The sequence below is a fragment of the Diadema antillarum genome, unplaced genomic scaffold (genome assembly GCF_040938485.1).
Source record: "Diadema antillarum isolate AM-2024a unplaced genomic scaffold, OU_Dant_1.0 seq00000536_RagTag, whole genome shotgun sequence".
NCBI lineage: Eukaryota > Metazoa > Echinodermata > Echinoidea > Diadematoida > Diadematidae > Diadema > Diadema antillarum.
This window is the reverse complement of record NW_027271485.1, coordinates 546,249-566,311: the sequence shown is the minus strand read 5'-3', so window position 1 is coordinate 566,311 and position 20,063 is coordinate 546,249. Positions and strand designations below refer to the sequence as shown.

Below are 20,063 nucleotides of genomic sequence, written 5' to 3'. Positions count from 1 at the left end.
GGGGGGGAGGCATGGACAGTTCAATCTTGCATTCATGAACAAAATACTACATCATTGTTTTCGAGGGGTTCAAGATTTCCAACAGAACTCATCTCTTAATGCATTGAAAACCCATTTCATTCTAATCCAGTTACTTTTGCAAGTAGAAGGACAAACTCAATTTCTGCTTTTTTTTTCGCAAGCACACTGTCAACTTCAATCATTCATTGATTTCCTAGTTATGGTAGTCTCTAGAGATGTGTTCCATTTTTCTCCTCAATTATTGATGTATTTTGCAGTCTGATATCAAAAACATGCTGGAAGAAGTAGAGCATCTTGATTGACCCCATGTTCACTTCTACCATGGTGTGAACTCTTGCATGTAATAATGTATCAAGAGTTGAATGTTCCAATTGATAAGTCTCATTAATTTGTGATACAGTCATTGCATGTTAATTAGAAGTCATCTGCACTTTGCTGTGTGGAGAGAGACTTGCTTCATTGTTGCAACTGCGCATATTCTCAAAGGTAATCACAAACATTATTTCATAGACCATGCTTTTAGACACACCAAGTTATCCTTTATTCATACAGCACATGGATAAACAACACATTGATACAAGACCATTCAGACATACAGTCATGTCCCAACATTATTATGATAACCATACGGAAGCATCTAGAACTTGCATACTGTCAACGTTTTACAAGAAGCTCAAAAATGCGCATGAGTCTCTCCCCTGCGCAATACAAACTTTTGTGCAGGCTTTGTATTATCATATTTTTACATTGTATTGGATTTGTCATTTTTTTTACAAGAAAAGCCCCGCCTACTTATAGGGCCTACAACATATGACGCCATAAAGACACAAATAAATGCTGAATGAACACACTCTCTATAAAAATGAAGGTTTGAACATCAGTTTGATATAGTAGTATACATATGGGCCTATTCATACATACAACATCTCAGGAGATGGGGCATTCAGACACATAAAAAATGTCCCAATACTCCCATCAGTATGAAAGATCTCTAATTTCAAAGGGGAGGGGGGTGGACATGGGATCTTACACAGGATATTTTGGTAGTCCTATAACAGCCCTCCCTAGTCTGTGCCTCTTTCCAATTCTATCCCATCCCCGAGAAAAGAAATATACAAAATGGCACATAAATGCAGCCAAGGTCATGATACATGTACAAACTTTGTACAAACTACTTTAGGCCCCACCTCCTTCAAACTTCACACAGAAGCTAACAGCTACTGACACATGTTGATGACACATCTCTGATTGATGGTAACAACTGACATACTTCATTCTCCTGCCCAGGGAGAGAAAAATAATCACCTGACTTCATAAAAGTAGATAATTTATTTGATATCTGGGTCAAAGATAGTTAACCTGCTACTGTACATATTCTCTCACATTGTCTTCTTTTTCTTTCTCTCTTGACAAAAAAAAGCAAAAAAAAAAAAAGATTCCTGTACAAGGTCACAAGGTTAGCAACAGGTTGTGAGGTTCTTTAAGAACATGACAAGGTGGTACAGTAAACCCATAAAAATCAAAGGCACTTGGTTAAGATTGCATTTTTTTTTTCTGTCATGTGAATGTACCTTTCATCGTGAGGGACAGGGGCAGCTGTAAGAGCACAAATTGTGATGGTTATCTAAAAATATTTCTCCTACAGAACATGGCTCAACAATATTGCTATTTTTGAACATCAATGTAACAGGCAGCATGCGATATGAGATATAATCTAACAAAATCTAAGAAGTTGATTTAATCTTGACAATGAGCAGGTGACTCATGTGGAGTTCAAGAACAAATCAACTAGAAAAAAAAACAAACAAGTGCACTCTAAAGTTAATGGTCCTGTTCACCTTTGGGAGCAGTAATTAAAAAAAAAATCAAGATATCACCTTTGATGCATATGTGTAGGTCTGTTGTATCACAAAACTTCCTACCATATAAAATTTTTGCATTTAAGCCTAAGATATAAGGAGATATTAGTATATTTCTCAATAAACCATAACTGTAGACGGTTTAGTCTAAAAACATTTCTATCATAACTTTTGTTCACATTTTGTTTATTTAACAAAACTTAACATCGGTTATACGGATTCAGATTTTTACGGTGGTTGTTTTTATCCCGAACTCAACATTTTAGAACTATTTTAAATCACTAATGCTGGGTTTTTGTTTTATCTGCAAATGGTAAATTATGCCTTTAAAGGACAAGTTCACCTTCATAAACATAAGGATTGAGAGAATGTAGCAATATTAGTAGAACACATCATTGAAAGTTTGAGGAAAATCAGACAATCCGTTCAAAAGTTATGAATTTTTGAAGTTTTTGTGCAGTACCCGCTGGATGAGAAGACTACTGCAGTGTATGAATAACTTAGATGTCACATGCATACAACAATATAAGGAAAATATAAAGAGAATTTCACAAAATTCCATCTTTTGAAAAAAGTACACATTCCCCTGACTCGTTACCGACAAATGTTATGGGTAATATCATTCCCCCTGCCTTTAGAAAGAGGCAAGTCAAGTGCTCTTTTATTATGCGAAAAAAGTGAAAATATGTTGAATTTTCTTTTACATTTTCTTCATACTGTTGTACACATATGACTCACAAGCTGTAGTAGTCTCCTCATCCAGCGGTTCCAACACAAAAATTTTAAAAAATTCATAACTTTTGCATCGATTGTCCAATTTTCCTCAAACTTTCACTGATGTGTTCTACTAAAGTTGTTGCATTTTCTCAATCCTTATGTTTATGAAGGTGAACTTGTCCTTTAAGAAAGTAGGCCCAATAGTTTACAAGCTTACCCTGACTCTCTTGAAGTAAACATAATGTAAGGGCTATAAACTCATATCATGGTGGTGTGTTACAGTTACAATACATATAATTTTCTTTTCTGTTTCTTCTGGAGTGGTGGAATACTTAATAAATGCAGTTAGTCCATGCACATTGTATACTGCTACAAAGTTTTATTTTTCAAATTTGTTATTGTAATTTTCATATGTTTGTTTGGATTTTACGAGAGATAAGCTAGCTGTGCCCAAGGGAGCAAGATTTATCTAGGGGCAACTAAAAGGGCAGACTAATGAACAATTCAGTGTTTTTAAACAAGACTCTGGGATTCATTGTCTGGGGGTGAAATAGAATGTGCATATTCATATTTCTCTGAAGGAGGATTAGTGTGCGGCAATGTGAAAAAAGATGGTGAAAGTGATTATTACAGGGAAACACAGAGAGGTGCATTTGACCTTCTTGCCTTTGCCTAGCAGCCGACACTTAAGCCATGCCAAACAGATCTATAATCCAAGCAAAACTGAATTGAATTCACAATCTACATGCACTATTTTCACCTTCACAAAATTCAACAGTTTCCCTGGATCACATAGCATCAACAATTTTTACAATAATGATCACACTGTAGATATTTGGCGCAAGCTCGATCCAAAACGGGTGAGGCGTGGCTACTGAAGCATCCACTATTCAGTGAAATAGTGAGGACAATGTGAAAGCTGGCAAATATTCTGTCAATGTACACACCCAATGACTAATATGCACAATACTTCTTTCCCTCTCTTTCTCTCTTTATATGTCTCCTTTTTCTCCTTGTATAATAATATTCTTTTGCAGAGGCAGAATAGTGTTTAATCAGCCAGTGCCCACGAGATTACTTTGTACATCTTTGCTGAAAAGGAACCATAAATACTAACAACATCAGCTAGCTGCCTTTCCTGAACCTTCATGTATGGTGACCCAGTGCGGCTTGTATTCACCCTCTTTTTTTTTTTCTCCACATACACTCGGCACACATATATGCACACATATACGGACAAAAAAAAAACACACACTCTTTCTGCATCCATTACTTCTGCTGTACCCTTTAAAGAGAAAGGAGAAAAAAATCCATCTCGCATTCAACTGCACAGCGGAGGACCTGTGCAGTGCGCATAATATATATTGACATAGTCTTAATTTACAGACCCATTTGCTCGCGTTGCCCTGAATGTAAACAAGGGTCCCCAACACTTTTACCATTGGGAAGAAGTAGCCTGCCTCCACCAGAGATAGAGAGGAAAGAGTTGTCTTCAGGGAGGGAATCCTCATCATCTAACAGGCAAAAGTTAGCCTGAGTTCAAGACCATCCCATTTTGAATCTGACCTCCTTCTGTCGTACTGTAACGCTACAAAAGGTACTGGGAAAGAGAGACCACTGCCTCCCGCTGAACCGAGCCCTCCTCATCCAAAACTGCGAACGATTCTTTCTCAGGGCAGGGCTCCTGCTTTTGCCAGTGTTTCATTGACGATTTCTGCATAATTTGACGACTTTTCCCCAGGCCCTTTTCTCAAATTGCATGCAGCTCCGCTTGACTAGCAAAAAAAACAAAACATGAGCTGCTTGTAAATGCACACACAAACCTCACTCACTTGCTTCGTCACTACACCTTTATACTATCAATATTTTGGTGCATTTTTCTCTCCTTTTTCTTTTTTTTTTTTTTTTGAGGGGGTGGTGGTTGGTTGGCAGATAGCAAAATAACAAAATAACCTTGCCATACAGATACTGCAAGAAAACTTGCTACAAGATGAATAGATTAGGACACACATATTTAAAAAAATTATCTCACAGGCAACGATGCACTCGAGAATGCAGGTACCGGAAAAAAAAGCATCTGAACACAAGAAGTCAATAAAAAAACACCAGGGTGACATACTTCATAAAACAAAAACCGTTTCATATTTATATCATTCATAGACACATTAAATTTGTAAACAGTCTTTTATCTTGGACTTTTCTCCGCTTTATGGTTTATGAGTTTATCAGAGTATCATGTGATTAGTCACAAGAAGTATTATATAGTGTTATATAACGCCTGAAGAGATCCTTGTCATTTGATTGGTTGTTTGACATTGATAATTCGGCCCATTTCACTATGACGTCATCATCCGTGCAATTGTGGTTCCATTTACCGTGCAATTTTGGATCCATACGATTTGCTCCATTGCACGCTCACTGAGAGTCCGGCATAAACTACGTGTATACGCTTGCGTTTTGCAGTGTATGTATGCGACAACGCGCTACCTAGCGTAAAGCGCTCAGTGAGCACTCTCGCGATCTCAGATTCTCTATTATTTCTAAATTAATAAAACATGAAAGGAAAAGGATCTCTTTCAGGCATTATATAAAACAAATAATAAATGTTTTTCATTCGTGCAATGGACAGAATATTTCATTCGGTGAAAGATGAAATGTTTGATCCATTCAACTTGGCTGCACCTCGTTGAATGGATCATTTCATCTTTCACCTCATGAAATATTCTGTCCATTGCACTCATAAACATTCATTATTTGTATACTATTACAATCATATGGCTACAGCAACTAAAGGGCTGTTCACACACACACACACACACACACACACACACACACACACACACCACACATATTTCAGATGCATTGATTTCTTCTATTTTCATGCGAAAACCATTAATTCGTGTGTGTGACACACACACAGTTGCTCTTGTGATCTGCATGGCGATCAATGCAAAATCAGTCCGTCTTCATATTCTCATCATATCCAGGATATTCATATCCTCATATATATTGACTGTGGTTATTGACAGAACATTATCCCTATTCTTGAACACAGTTTCTTATATACACATGATCATGATAGACCCCAGTAGCACGTATTTTGTAGGACCATGCAGTACACAATTTTCACCCTGGGGTACCATTTTTAAACAGTGCATTTTTGAAATGATGTGCTAATGATTAGGCCTATATTACATCAACACTGGCCTGTCAGCCAATTTGTCATATTGCAACAAGGTAGCCAGTGTCGGGGGAAAGCGTCTTATGGTGATAGTGCATTTACACTCCCTCACATCCTTAGAAGCACTTACATCATTTCCCCTAAAGTTATAAATGCTGGTACTTCGTGGTGGGCACAAACATGCGGTCGTGTATGGTGAATATATATGGCTATCTTCATGTCATCATAAACAAAGTTACATGACACATCATTCATGTCATTTATTGCTACCAGTGACCTGAAGATTCTGACATTTTCCAGGAAATAAACAAAGAAAGCCTCAGTCCAATTGCAGTAGAAAGATATCTCGGTTTGATAACACAGACTGTGGTCCATTCAACTAATGACCCCTGTCCATGTAATCAAATCTCCCGTTATATTCACTTTTGTGTTATCCTAGCAAAATATACACTGTTTGTCTCATTATATAGAAGTATGACACATTAAAATTATCTGTTACTTGACAAAATATAATTTCCACAAACTAAAAGAATATAAGACAATATTGATAGATGATTTTTTTTTTTTTTTTTTTGGGGGGGGGGGGGGGGGGGGGGGGTATGTGTTTCTTCAAAGCACCCAACCCCAGGTAAAAGATTATTTATGCATTACCCTTGCAGCTATGTTTTAATGTTAACTAACAGGGTATTGTCATCCGCGTGAATGTAAGAAGAATGCACAAAACATCAGGAACAGAAAGTTACTACCGTCATTCTTCTTTCGGTGAATCATCAAACATTCTATCCTACAAATGTGCTTCAAATTAGACATTATGGTGAAGTAACTGGCTTGTTCTATTTGCTCAGAACTCCTCCACTACTCATCAAACAAAGCCAAGAAATTGAATTGTTTTCCAATTGCCATGAAAATGTGTGAAGTGTTCCTATTGCTTCTTGATATTTGTGATGACCTTGTCGTACTCTATTGTATGTATGCAGGTAATCATTGAGATAATAGTTTTTGGCACAAACTGTTTCACACATGACAGCATGACATACACTTGTACATTGGGTTGTAAATAGCATTTCTGTTGACAAGGCTCTTGTTACAAAAGTCCTACTGCCGCTAAAGAGAATAGAATCAAACAAACTGAAGGTTTAATTAAAATTCGACACAGGTTTATAGGGGCACACAACCCTAAAAAACATTATGCCTCAGACACACTGTGTGGGCGGTGGACACATAAACATCCCCCAAGGCAAGTATTGACATCATATTGCTGTTACAATACCAACGTTGTATTTGCTCTGATCATAATTTGAACCTTGGGGGGGGGGGGGGGGGAAACAAGGTCATCATGTGCTCAGAAGTGTTGCCATTTGTCAAAGAACCAATATCTAAATTAATTTCCTCTTAACTCTGATCTAATAGAATTACTCTAATCCAACATGTCATATCTAGGAGACAAAATGGCATCATGCTGTGACTCCTGCAGAACTGCAAAGTTTTACAAGGCTAATTAATGTAATAAATTATCTTGTCAGTGAGTATATTAATTGCACTTTTTTGCAAACTAGAAGTAGGCCTACAGTTTATGTGGTAACAACACAATTTTTGCCAACAAAAATTGTCTATGCCTACCCGAGAGTAAAAATGCATATTTTGGAAACAGAACTGGAAAAGGAAGCATTTTCTACAGTAATCTTGATCACAAGAGTTGAGAGTAAAATAAAATATCTAAATCTTGGAGGCTTCCAGCTAGAATAGCCAAGAACTTTGCCGTATTGCACTGGCTCTGAAGCATGTCATGAATGAGGCACTTGCTATAAAAGTTAAAATTGAACCAACTCAACAATGTAATGAAAATGAAACCTTCAGATACATAACTGCAGGTGTCATAGGTATAAGAGTACCATCATATTTGTATCTTTTCAAGTACATTGGCCAGAACATGGGGTTGTTGTCGGTCTAGTTAATCCACCTGCAAATATGGTAGAGTCTCTCATGTACTCTGATATCATGCAAAACTTTGATTAGTGATGGCTGTGTTGTTCTTTATGAATCATCATAAAAATAATGCTCCTGATTTTGGTTATTGATGCTGTGTATCTATTAAAGACAGCATAAGATTACGTTTTCAAGGATGAGGGGCTGCTTGTACATAGGTCATATTGTCAGTCATGTGGAAAGAAGTCTCCTTCCCTCACAAATTTGCATCTATGATTTTACCTTTGCCACTTTCAGCCATATCTATGATGCTGCGGTCTGTAGCTACAAACAAAAACAAGAATACTGATTTCACATGATCACTCTGATCTGGTGTTAAAGCTTTTTTGATTAGGCAATAATGACAACTCAATGTCTAGAGTGCCTATCGCAATCACACCTGTCCTGTCCTATTGCTTGAAAGCTTTTTTACATCTCCTCCTGAATTTCTTTTTTTTTATGATATCCCTCCTTCTGATCATCTTTTTCAATCGATAAGAGGGTCGTAACGCCATATTACACCTCCCCCACTTTGTTGAGAGCATTTTCGTTTCCCCCAGGAGCCTCTGCCTCACAGCACACTTCGTGACGTAGAGCTGAATCAACACGAGTCAATCAATAATGCACGATGTCGATATGAATTTCTTGATCAGCCCCCCAGAATGACACAATAGAGCACTGCGATTACGATAGCATGCAACATGGAGTGCTTTCTCTCTCCTTCTCTATCTATCTATCTATCTATCTATCTATCTATCTATCTGTCCATGGTATCTATCTATCTATCTATCTATCTATCTATCTATCTATCTATCTATCTATCTATCTATCTATCTATCTTAATATCTACAGTATCTCTCTCACCCTCATAATACTCAATGAGATCTGGTACATTTATTCAATGCAGATGATGTCATAGATCATCATCAGTCTATATTTCATTCAACCTCTCACACACTGAAAAATCCATCCAACACCTACTTAAAACAGTACTTTAATGCTCCTTTACGTCTCAATTTTTGTTTGGAGGTGGCATTTTGCTACCCAAGAAGGCGTGTTTGAGCCACAAAAGTAAACACTCCGGTGAATGACAGTGATATATGTATTTTTTAATGTTGTTATCATTGTCATTGCTAGTTCAATGTTCAATGGCTGCAAGCCCCATCATGTCATATTCAGGAATGCTGGTTAGAATATCAGAGAGGGTCTTAAAAATTACCTACAAGGAAAAACTGGTTTTGAAATGGCTGAAATATCAAGAAACAAAGAGGTCCTAACAAAAAGTAGGACCCACCTTTGATAAGGATCACTTTGTTTTACTTTGTTTTTGGATATCTCAGCCATTTCAATACCAATTTCCATCAAAGAAACTTTGAATTCCTCTTAGAATCATATGCTTTTCAGTTTCATAAGTGGTTTCTAATAATCTCTCAAAAAGTGAAAATCTAAATCCCCATCTCAACTAAAATTACACCATCCCTTTTAACCCACTGGGGTTAGCCACGAGAGTTTAAAAGTCTTGACAAAGAAACTTTCACTCACATCACTCCAGTCATCCCCAAGAGTTTCTGGATGCACATGAGATACAAGTGATGGACAATAATGCATGCAGTAAAAATGCCAGTACAATGGTAACATGACCATGGTCAAGTTCTGTACCAAAATACAGAAAGCTCAACGTGTACAGGGCATCAATGTTATGGAATGTTTGCTGAGAATCATCCCGTTACTTCAAACAGTGTACCTGTTTCATATCTTTAGCTGTCTGGTGTGCATCACTAACACTGGAACAAACAGGTTATTTGTACAGAGTACAGACAAAGCAGGTACAGTCTGTACATCAAATATACATAGTAACACTACCATACAATGTTGAAGAAAGAGTTATCCCATCGCAACGGTAAATTGGCACCTCGTCTACAACCAACCACCCTGTCCACTGTCCACCTAGTCTAATGCCATCTCGTCTAAACTCACTTCGTCTACTACCAACTCGTCTACCAACCATTTTGTCTATATGCCAATTAGTCTAATTGTCATTTCGTCTACTAGCCATTTTATCTAATGTCCAATTTGTCTAAGTCACATTTCGTCTAACACCCATTATGTCTATTGACCATTTCGTCTATCAATCATAAGGTCTATGAATAAAATAGTCTACAGCTCATTTTGTCTAATAGCCAATTGGTCTACAACTCATTGTCTAATGGTCAATTAGTCTAATAACCAGTCAGTCTACTCCCAACTGGTCTACTGCCAACTGGTCTACTCCCAATTGGTCTAATCCCAACTAGTCTACACCCAATTGGTCTACTCCCAACTCGTCTACTCCCAATTGGTCTACTCCCAACTCGTCTACACCCAAGTGGTCTACTCCCAACGTCTACTCCCAACTAGTCTACATCCAACTGGTCTACACCCAACTCGTCTACTGCCAACTCATCTACTGCCAACTCGTCTACTGCCAACTCGTCTACTGCCAACTACAAGTGCTACTCCCAACTGGTCTACTACTAGTTATAGTTTTTTTTTTTTTTTGTTATTTAAGTCTACTTCATCCAGTTTCTTTTTTCCCAGTGAAATAGGTTGAACACTCTTGGTGCCCCATTTGGTTTGAATTTTTATGTTCTAATTATGACAATTTTTTAGGAAAAAAAGATGTCACAGTGTGAAAAACTTGCTGTTATTTTTGTGGTAGATGTGTAATTTACTACCAAACGCAATGAAAATCAAGTTACACTCGTACTCGATAATTCCTCATTCGGGATCCCGCCAAGATCGCTGCATGCATGCGCACGGAGGTACGGTTGGGCTGGGGTGGTCGGTCGAAATGTAATTCTGTTTCGTATGACTGACAATTCGTTTGTGATGGAGGATTGTAACTAAGCTAGTTTATCATTATTTAGTTATTTTACGGCCAGAATGTAGACTGGATAGTCATGTCTCACCATTGATTAGTATGTCTTTATATTCAGCATGTGCGGAATAATTAACAACTAGAATAGTCTAATATTGATTTTTGTGCTAATCAAGGGCAGGGTTTAATATGAATAGTTCATGACAGTGAGACGGACTGGACACTAGACAAAGTGGTATATTCATTATTAGCATGACCAGATGGAAATGATCAGTTTGGGTAAATTGTTGAGAGTAAAACTACATGTATATCAGTTGGGAGTACACCAATTGGGTATAGACGAGTATAGACCAATTGGGAGTAGACAAGTTGGGAGTAGACCAATTGGGAGTAGACCAATTGGGAGTAGACCAATTGGGAGTAGACCAATTGGGAGTAGACCAATTGGGAGTAGACCAATTGGGAGTAGACCAATTGGGAGTAGACCAGTTGGGAGTAGACCAATTGGGAGTAGACGAGTTGGGAGTAGACCAGATGGGTATAGACCATATTGGGTATGGACAAACTAAGGGTTGGACGATGTCATTACTAGACAAAGTGAATGTAGACTAAATGACTTGTAGACGAGGTGGGAGTAGACTAACTAGTAGTAGACAAAATAGATATTAGACGACATGGCAAATAGACATTGTGAGTGTAGATGATTTGGCTATTAGATCAATTGTTTTGTAGACGAAATGCTCCTTAGACGAGTTGGGTACTAGACAGTACGGGTAGTGGGCAAAGTGACTATTAGACAATATGGGTACTGGACAAAACGAGTTGTAGACCAAATGGGTATTAGACGAATCGGTAATAGACGATATGCCAGTAGACCAATTGGAAAATAGACATAGTGGCTGTAGACGAGGTCACTATAAACCATCGCAACAGACAGACTTTGTTCTTAATCTCTTCTCTGCCAGATTCTGGCATCCCCTTAAAGTTTGCTGGTGACTTCCAATTTTCCCTGGTGGGCAATGGATCAAATGTGATCTGCAATCACTTTGGGACATATAGTGTACAGCACAGGGCTCGACACTAACTTTTCGGCTCATTCGGGCCACTAAAATCGCAAAATCTGAAATTTTGGTGGCCCAACAAAAGATATGTAGTGACCCAAAATACAAAAGCAAAACAGTGGCCCAAAATAAAAAAGCGAAAGTACAATTAGTAACAATCCATTCTGAACCTTTGTTGCACGATTGGGCCACCAAAAGTTAGATTTGGAGGCCCGACACAAATTTTTAGTGGCCTGGGGTGCCAGGACACCACTACTGTATATAACTATAATAAAACTCCTGCATCTTGGTCAAGGGTGACTGGAGTTGCTACACACCCTTCTTGCATTATAGGCCACAGTGTTATCTGCATTGCTGAGGGAAACTAATTAATATTTGCCTAGAGTGACAGAGAAGATGCATAATAAATCATTCGAGTGAACTTCAATCTGCTAATTGCAAAATGGCTCAGTCACCCTTTAAGGTATGCAATGAATGCTGATAGGTGGGAGTATCATCAGTCACTATAACCCTGTCTTGTTCATGCAAAATATTACACAATATGCAAAATAGGGTACCAGCAATGTATATAAATCCAGTATTGGGACAAACAACAACTGGTTATTTAACACAAGGATTAGTCTATCCCCCCCCCCCCCCCCCACCACCACTGATTTTAGCTTTCATAAAATGTTCGGACTCTCATATGTTTTGATTGTTGGTCTCTTAGTAGTCACACTGACCACACAAGACATAAATTAAGATAATGACATTTTCAAAAAGCTACACTTGTAAGTATTACTTTTGTGCTGTTTGAATAACTTTTGATGCAAATTTTAATTTACAACACATTTGAAATAACAACAAGTCAGACAAGCAAACAAGGAAGTGAGACAAGACTTAAAAACAAAAGTGTCTCTAGTGGTTCAGAGATATTATACAAATCATATCACCCCAAAGATGCATGTATTTTTAAAAACAAAATCAAGGAATTTGAATTCATGGAGTACATCACACACTTCATGTTTGATTTGTACTAGAGATGGACTTTTAGATTCTTTGAAGACAAGATACCTTCATGTCCAGTGGGCATCAATAACAAGAATTAAAGCACTGATAAGATATCAACTGTGACGGTAAAAATCACCTATCAGCGTAAGATTTGTTTATCTTTGTGATGGTAGTAATTTCATGTGGTAAGTCAGTTTGAAAAAATAAAACTTCTTTTTGGTAAATAAACTTGAATCACAACTGATACAAATGCAAGCCACAAATCTTGTTCACTGTTCCTCAGATGCTTGTCCAGTGCTTATCAACAATTACCCTAAAGCAATCTGCATATTGCCCCAAAGCATTAGTCATTCAAAGAATTGTTTGTCAAAACGTGAATGGGAAACACTCGCATAAATTTGACCGCATTGTAAAAATGACTTTTTGTATTCACACAATGGTACACAACACTCATTCCCACGCCGCAAGACTTTCGACACAAACATGCTATCCAATTTGAAAATCTGATGTGTTCGATTCATTTTTCCTCGGTCATTGTGAGTGAAAATGGCTCGATATATGGAAAAAAGATCCTCTACTTTGCAACCGCTTCCTTGCATTCTATACTGTATACGCACAAGTTGGGAGTTCAATCAAATACCAGACCACTCACAAAAGGCAACTGTGATTTCACACAGAAGTACATGTGTGTGTGTGTGTGTGTTTGCGTGCGCAGTACTGCATTGTCAATGATCAAATATTGCATTGGCAATTGGAATAATATGGGGTCATTCCTGCTCCAGCGAACTGCAAGCACAACAGCATTGCCTTACGGCCGTAACAATGCCATGAATACTATCTCTGCTTCGAGATCTCGCCCTCTCTTTCTTGGCTTTGTATGCGTGACACACCTTTGGCATTCCACACATTTCGTACCAATTGAAAAACGGATCCAACAATGAATGGATTATTTGCCAAATAAAAGGCATTAAGTGCTGTTTCCTGTTTTAAGTCAGTATCATGGGATGTGCTCTTCAAAAAGTCTAATGATGGTTTTGGTATTACAACATTCCTATAATGTATGCAACAAACTGGCTAAAATGTGTTCTTCATGATTGCATCATAGAACAAACTCTGGGTTTTTTTTAATGTACAATAATGCAACATATGGTTTTCTGTGCCAATTATCACTCAAAGTACACATACAGTAGGGTTATTTCGATACTAACATTTGAGAAATTATGTTATTTAATGGTTGCAAAGGCAAATGCAACATATTGTTTTCATCACTTGGATAATAGAGCATTAAACATAAGGATTGTGCCTGTAATCACTAACAGAAGACTTTCTACAGTCGCTGTAGTTGCTGAAGCAATAATATAGGGTATGATCATCAGTGACTGTGGGTACACTTGACAAAGACAAAGTACAACCACTTTTGTTTTAAAACAAACTGATAGAAGTATGCCCATCATCAAGCTTCAGGTCCTAATGTGACTTACTTCCTTCTGTCTTATCCCTGCTTCATAACTATTTTATTGGACTCCTCTTATCATAATCATAAGACTACTGGATGTCTTCATGGTTTGCCTAAACAATACTCAAGCTTCAAGTGCTACCAGAGTTGTATGAAACTACCTCTTCAGTTAAATGACAAGTTCACCTTCTATACAATGTCACGTGGATTGAGTGAATGTGGCAATGTTTAACAGTAGAATAGATCAGTGAAAGTTTGAGGAAAAATGGACAATCTGTTCAAAAGTCAGAACCACCACCGCTGGATTAACCGCGAAGACTACTACAGCTTGTGATGTCACATGCGCAGAACAATATAAAGGTCAATATAAAGAAAATTCAACATATTTTCACCTTAATCGCATAGTAAAGAGCACTAGTACTTTCGACTTGTCACTTTCAGAAGGTAGGGGAAATTTTTATCAACATACAGGCTGTATGTAAGTAACAAGACAAGGGAATGTGTACTTTTTTCAAAAAAAAAAAAGAATTCTCTTTATATTCCTTATATCATTTTAAGCATGTGACATCACAAATTGTAGTAGTCTTCTCATCCAGTCATGACTGCACAGACACTTTAAAAATTCATAGCGTTTGAATGGATTGCCTGATTTTCCTCAAACTTTCACTAATGTGTTCTACTGATATTGCTACATTCACTCAATCCACATATGTGAGGGTGAACTTGTCCTTCAATGTGAGTGACTTCCTTCAGTCTTACACCTACTTCAAAATATTTTATTTAACTACTGAATTTTTGAATGGTTTGCCAAAACAATACTCCACTGGTCAAGCCTCAAGTACTACCAGACATACGACATATGAAACTACTTTATACCTCTTTAGTTCAGGATAGTTTCATGTTACAAAAACACTACAAAACAAATCCATCATGCCACCCTGATACTTTATTCCTTCAAGTGGATTTACTCTTGACTCTGAAGTAATTGGGAACTATCTATTCGTTAAATGCAGGGTAGAGTCAGGGCAGTCTAAAAAAAAAATATATAAAAGAGGGAAGATTCAAAAATTTTGCATTGACATTTTCTCTGGCTGCATTTTAAAAAAAGGTCAATCAATACAGCAACATCATGAATGGGTAAAACAAAAGACTCTGAGACTGAATCATTGCTAGTCAGGGCTCCACACTAACTTTTATTTTTGGTGGCCCAATTGGGCCACCAAAATCATCGATTTTTATTTTTTGGTGGCCCGAAAGTAAAATCTGGTGGCCCGAAATCAAGAAAAACATAAGAAAAACTACTAAACATAGTCCTACTAAACATAGAAAAATAGATATTAAGCATTACTGAAGTGATACAGGTACCCATGTCTAAATTCATTTCCAAAGTCAAAAACAAACATCTGAAATTCATTTTAGCATCTTACGGAGCTGATTGTTACCGCTGTTCATTTCCAAAAGTAAAGGCAAACATCCTACTTTTTTGATGGCTCGATCGGGCCACCAAAATCTTCATTTCAGAATTTTTGGTTGCCCGACGTGCATTTTTGGTGGCCCCGGGCCACCGTTAGTGTCGAGGCCTGCTAGTTTGCTTTCCTCGCTACAATTGTATGCCATTGCGACTTATGAGAAATATATACAGTGTACCGTAATGTATTTTACAGTATATATTTGGTCCACTATCCCAGTTTTTGCCTTTGACTGCTTAAAATGCATCCATTCTGTCTACTGCCACCATTGTACAAGGGAATTTTACATTACTATGAAATACAATTTGTAACTATACACTCTTTACTTATCTCTTATATTCCCCCACCCAAGTGAAAATTATCACACACAAAAAAATCTGATTGATTTAATCAGAATTCTATGCACCCACGCATGAAATATATACAAATGGCATTGCATTTTTTAAGTTTGTGATGAAAGAAGAACATTACAGGGGAGGTTTCCAGTGCATGGACTTGGTGAACAAAACACAAAGTCTGTAAAAATAAGGGAAATCTAGATTTGATACTACAACTTAGTACAAGAACATGAAAAAAAAAAATGATGAGTTAAAGTGTATTTCCTGGCATAATCTTTACTGCATACACATCAAAGCACATGTATCAAGGTGATATTTATGACCAAGTCTTATAATTCATCAGCAATAAATTGAACTAGCCAAGTCTTTCATAAAGAGTGCAAAAGTTATACTTTCGAGTAAAATGCATCTAAAATTCATGTTTCGCATGATTAAATGTCAATTGCGAACTGGCGAACCACTCTTTCTCTGAAAGTATACCAAATCTCAGCCTAAAACTTTGTCACGAGATAAACCACACCTTCTATCATGAGATTACACTAAAATCTCAAATTCAAGCATTTTGCATTCCTACACATGCATTTCGCTGGTTTTATGTATCAGCGACAAATTCTATTCCGTTTAGAAATCATAAGTTTATTGTACATGTTGTTTCTATACTCACAAGATGTCAATTTCAATTTCTTCTGAATGCACATATTTCTACATTTTCCTCACAAAATTTATTGAAAATTGTGTGTATCATTTCTGATTATGGCAGTTAATTAGACAATATGATCTAAAGGCAAACATATTATTTTGGCTTTTGCCAAATTATGCTGAGGATATGTACACAAACAATGTCCCAGCTTTTAGCAATTAGCTACTTTGCAGTTTTCACGGAAAGCCAAACAAATTTCTTACAGATAAACTATTATTTGCATAACCAATGCTCATCTGACTTCAATACCCAACACTTGTTGACATATTTTTTTTACAACATAGTCAAATGTAAATCGATCAAACAATAGGCCTATCTGTATCCTCTCTATTGGTCAAATGTAAATTGATTGATAATCAAGCTCATATGCCTTAGAATAGATGGTGAAAGCATGCATCTTTTGTCTTCATATATTCAGTTCCTTCCTCTTGAAAAATGGCTGGATCTGGTTTATATCCCGGTGCTGAGGACTTGCTATCTACACTTGTAAAAAATCAGTAGGCTCATTTTTTTTTCCATCAATTTACATACAGGAAAGTATATATCAGCCACTAGCAAAATATTGCGAGGCTTGAACAAAGATATGCAACTTTTGATATATACGACTTTCCTAGACGTATAGACTTTTGTAGGCATGGGCTTCTATGCTGTTCATTCTAACACTGCTGGGTTGAGCCGTGACTGAGCTGACTGTGGTGGCCTGGTGTACATGGAACCAGCTTCTACTTCTAGCTTCTGTGGAAACAGTCCTCAGTGGTACATATGCAGTGCAGTGAGGCTTTTTTTCCCACCTTACCATAAATAAGCATCTTATTGTAATATTCCATTATGGAACTAGAAGCCACTGAAACAGGTCTCGAAAGTAGTTTCGCCATGGAGAGAGTCCGGGGCACTGCAGGAAAGTCTGACGGACCTGCATGCATGCAGGTGACGTTGACATAAAAATTGACAGTCGGCCTTTGCCGACCCGACCCGGCCCATTTCCTTGAAAATACCGCTCGGATGCGATGTGTACCATACCAGCGAGCGAGGTACCCCTGCACCTGTAGCTCAGGCAGCCATACAACGAACACTGGTTTCCCATTACACACGCATCCATCGCTCGAGATACGGCACCTCCACAAACACACACACACACATACACACTCTCCCAAACGATGCACGCAGCTGAACGAGGAGATAAACTTTTCACTTTTACTGAGACATAAGGGTGTAGAAATTAATGGTGTGACGACAGACACTCACCTTTTTCCCGTTTGATAGATTCCTCTTATATACCTCTGGGGTACTTTATCAAGAATCCAGCAGAAATACTCCTCTTAGACAGGAAATTCGGGAATTTGCCTCTTCGACGTAGTGTTCGCTCTTAGCTCGCTGTGGCGTAATTTACCTACTAGACTGGTTGCGTTAGACTTTCCCTTCACGCACGCGCCCGTTGCTGCTCGCTCGTACAAGTATGTGTACTGCTGCTGTACTATCTGGACTCGCTGGTTTGTGTACAGAAAGAGGCGGGATGCCGTTGACATACTCGGACACCGTTCTGTACAATCACGGGAATGGGTGTGGCCCTGTGTTACTAACGCCGAAGTCGCGCCATTCAATGGCGTGCGGAAACCTTCAGGAGTTTGGCGGCGATTAGACCACCCTTTTTGTATTGGTAGGGCCTATAAGAGCATTCTGTCATCAGCAACTATTGTTTAATTAAGACGCTTTCGCCCACTGGGCCACAATGACTAACACGAACTTGGTTTATTTGTTTGTTTTCCTTTGACCACGAGAAAGACTTCTCTTTATACAATGGTAGGTTCCTACAAAGAATTTGGCGAAGTTAAAACACTTTCGACTAATGACAAAAGACACATTCAACGGAAGAAAACAAAAGAACCCGCGTTCGAGAGTGTAGATTTCTTTTCTACACTGACAAAGGGATGGGGACGAGAAAAACATAGGGACATAGGGCGAGGAGGATTTATTTCTGACACATAATTACAGTTCTTTTTTATTTGATTCAAACTAGAAAACTTGTCATCGCAACATGAATAAATGTATTCCTGCCTCACACATAAACACATATAAGCCAGTATAAGACATTGATAGCCGCACCCTGATCTGTGCCATCAATGGTGTGTGTGCGCGTATTGTTAAGGGGTATAGTGCTGAGTATCACTATACACTAGTTGTATAAAAAAGGAAGAGGGTATCTGTCTGTGAATATAAGTAGGCCTATACAGTATAAGGATAATGTATGAAATAAAAGTGCCCTTGAGAAAGCACATGCCATATCAAACATACGGCAGACTTACGATTATTTTATGCATATGAATATGAGGAGAAAGCGGCACAGTGATTAAACTTGGAATAACAGTAGGATAGAAATTAATTGAATGTACTCATATGTAATAACTTATCGAATTGATTGGTTCCAGTACGATGTCTTCATTCATGTTCTAATGAGATTTGTGTGAGCAGCATAGTTGGAGTTTCAACCACATCATAGCGTATAAACATTTTTCTAAAGTTGTAAAATTTTCAATGTCGTCGTATTTCTCCGAATCTCCGAAACCGTGATATTGGTTGCAATCCCACGTTATGCAAATGAGACGGTGATGATGTCATCGCCTCGTAAGTCTCCCACTAATGACCCTTGTTGACATAAGTTTTCATTAATACCATAATTAATGTAGTGAAATCGAAAAGGAAACTTGTGTCCTTCACATCAAAATGTGTTTATGACAACATGTGACTGCAACTGATTGACAAATTGCCCTACATCGACGTACATGAAAACATCTCGACGGAAGACTTTCATGAATTTCAATATGTGACTGCTTTTACAGTGAGAGTGGCTTCATTTTATTGACCAATCACATGCTTTTATTCCATCAACTTTTGTGAATAACAATAGGAAGGTTCTGAGGTGATGTCATGGTTATGTCATCTTAATTTGTTTATAGTTGTGGTTGCCACGAATATCGTTGTTTCATGAAAATTGTGAAGATTCAGAAATATCAACATTTTTTTACCTATGTCTGGCCTGGCTTTGATGATTCTACGTTTTGTTTTTGTTTTTTGATTTTCCGCTGCTTCAACAAACTCTTGGAAATGGAACGGAACTGCACTTTAAGATAACGGATTGCGTCAAAACAGATCGATTTTCACAATGCCCATCAAGAAAAAAAAAAAGATATGATTTCTTCTTTCTTCCTCGTTATTTATTACCACGATTGGGGCGATTTGATCGTGTATGTGTGTGTGTGTGTGTGTGTGTGTGTGTGTGTGTGTGCATGAACGTGTGTTCGTATGTGCATTTCTCTTTCTTAATGTTAGATGTTTCATTATACTTGCCATCACTTTATACAAATGATCAGATGTTAGATGAATGAATGAATGAATTGATGATGAATGAATGAACGAATGAGTAGGAATATGTAAACATGATACGCAGAATC

The 20,063-nt window shown here is 37.8% G+C and overlaps 1 protein-coding gene across 1 annotated transcript in view; it reads right to left on the bottom strand.

Moving 5' to 3' along the window:
- Window positions 1-18,020, bottom strand: part of LOC139734642 (tetraspanin-18B-like) — a 69,650-nt gene extending 51,630 nt beyond the window's left edge. Inside the window, exon 1 of the mRNA XM_071645428.1 lies at window positions 17,860-18,020. The gene's annotated coding sequence lies outside the window, so the exon portion shown is untranslated. The remainder of the gene's footprint in view (window positions 1-17,859) is intronic.
- Window positions 18,021-20,063: the final 2,043 nt, after the last annotated feature.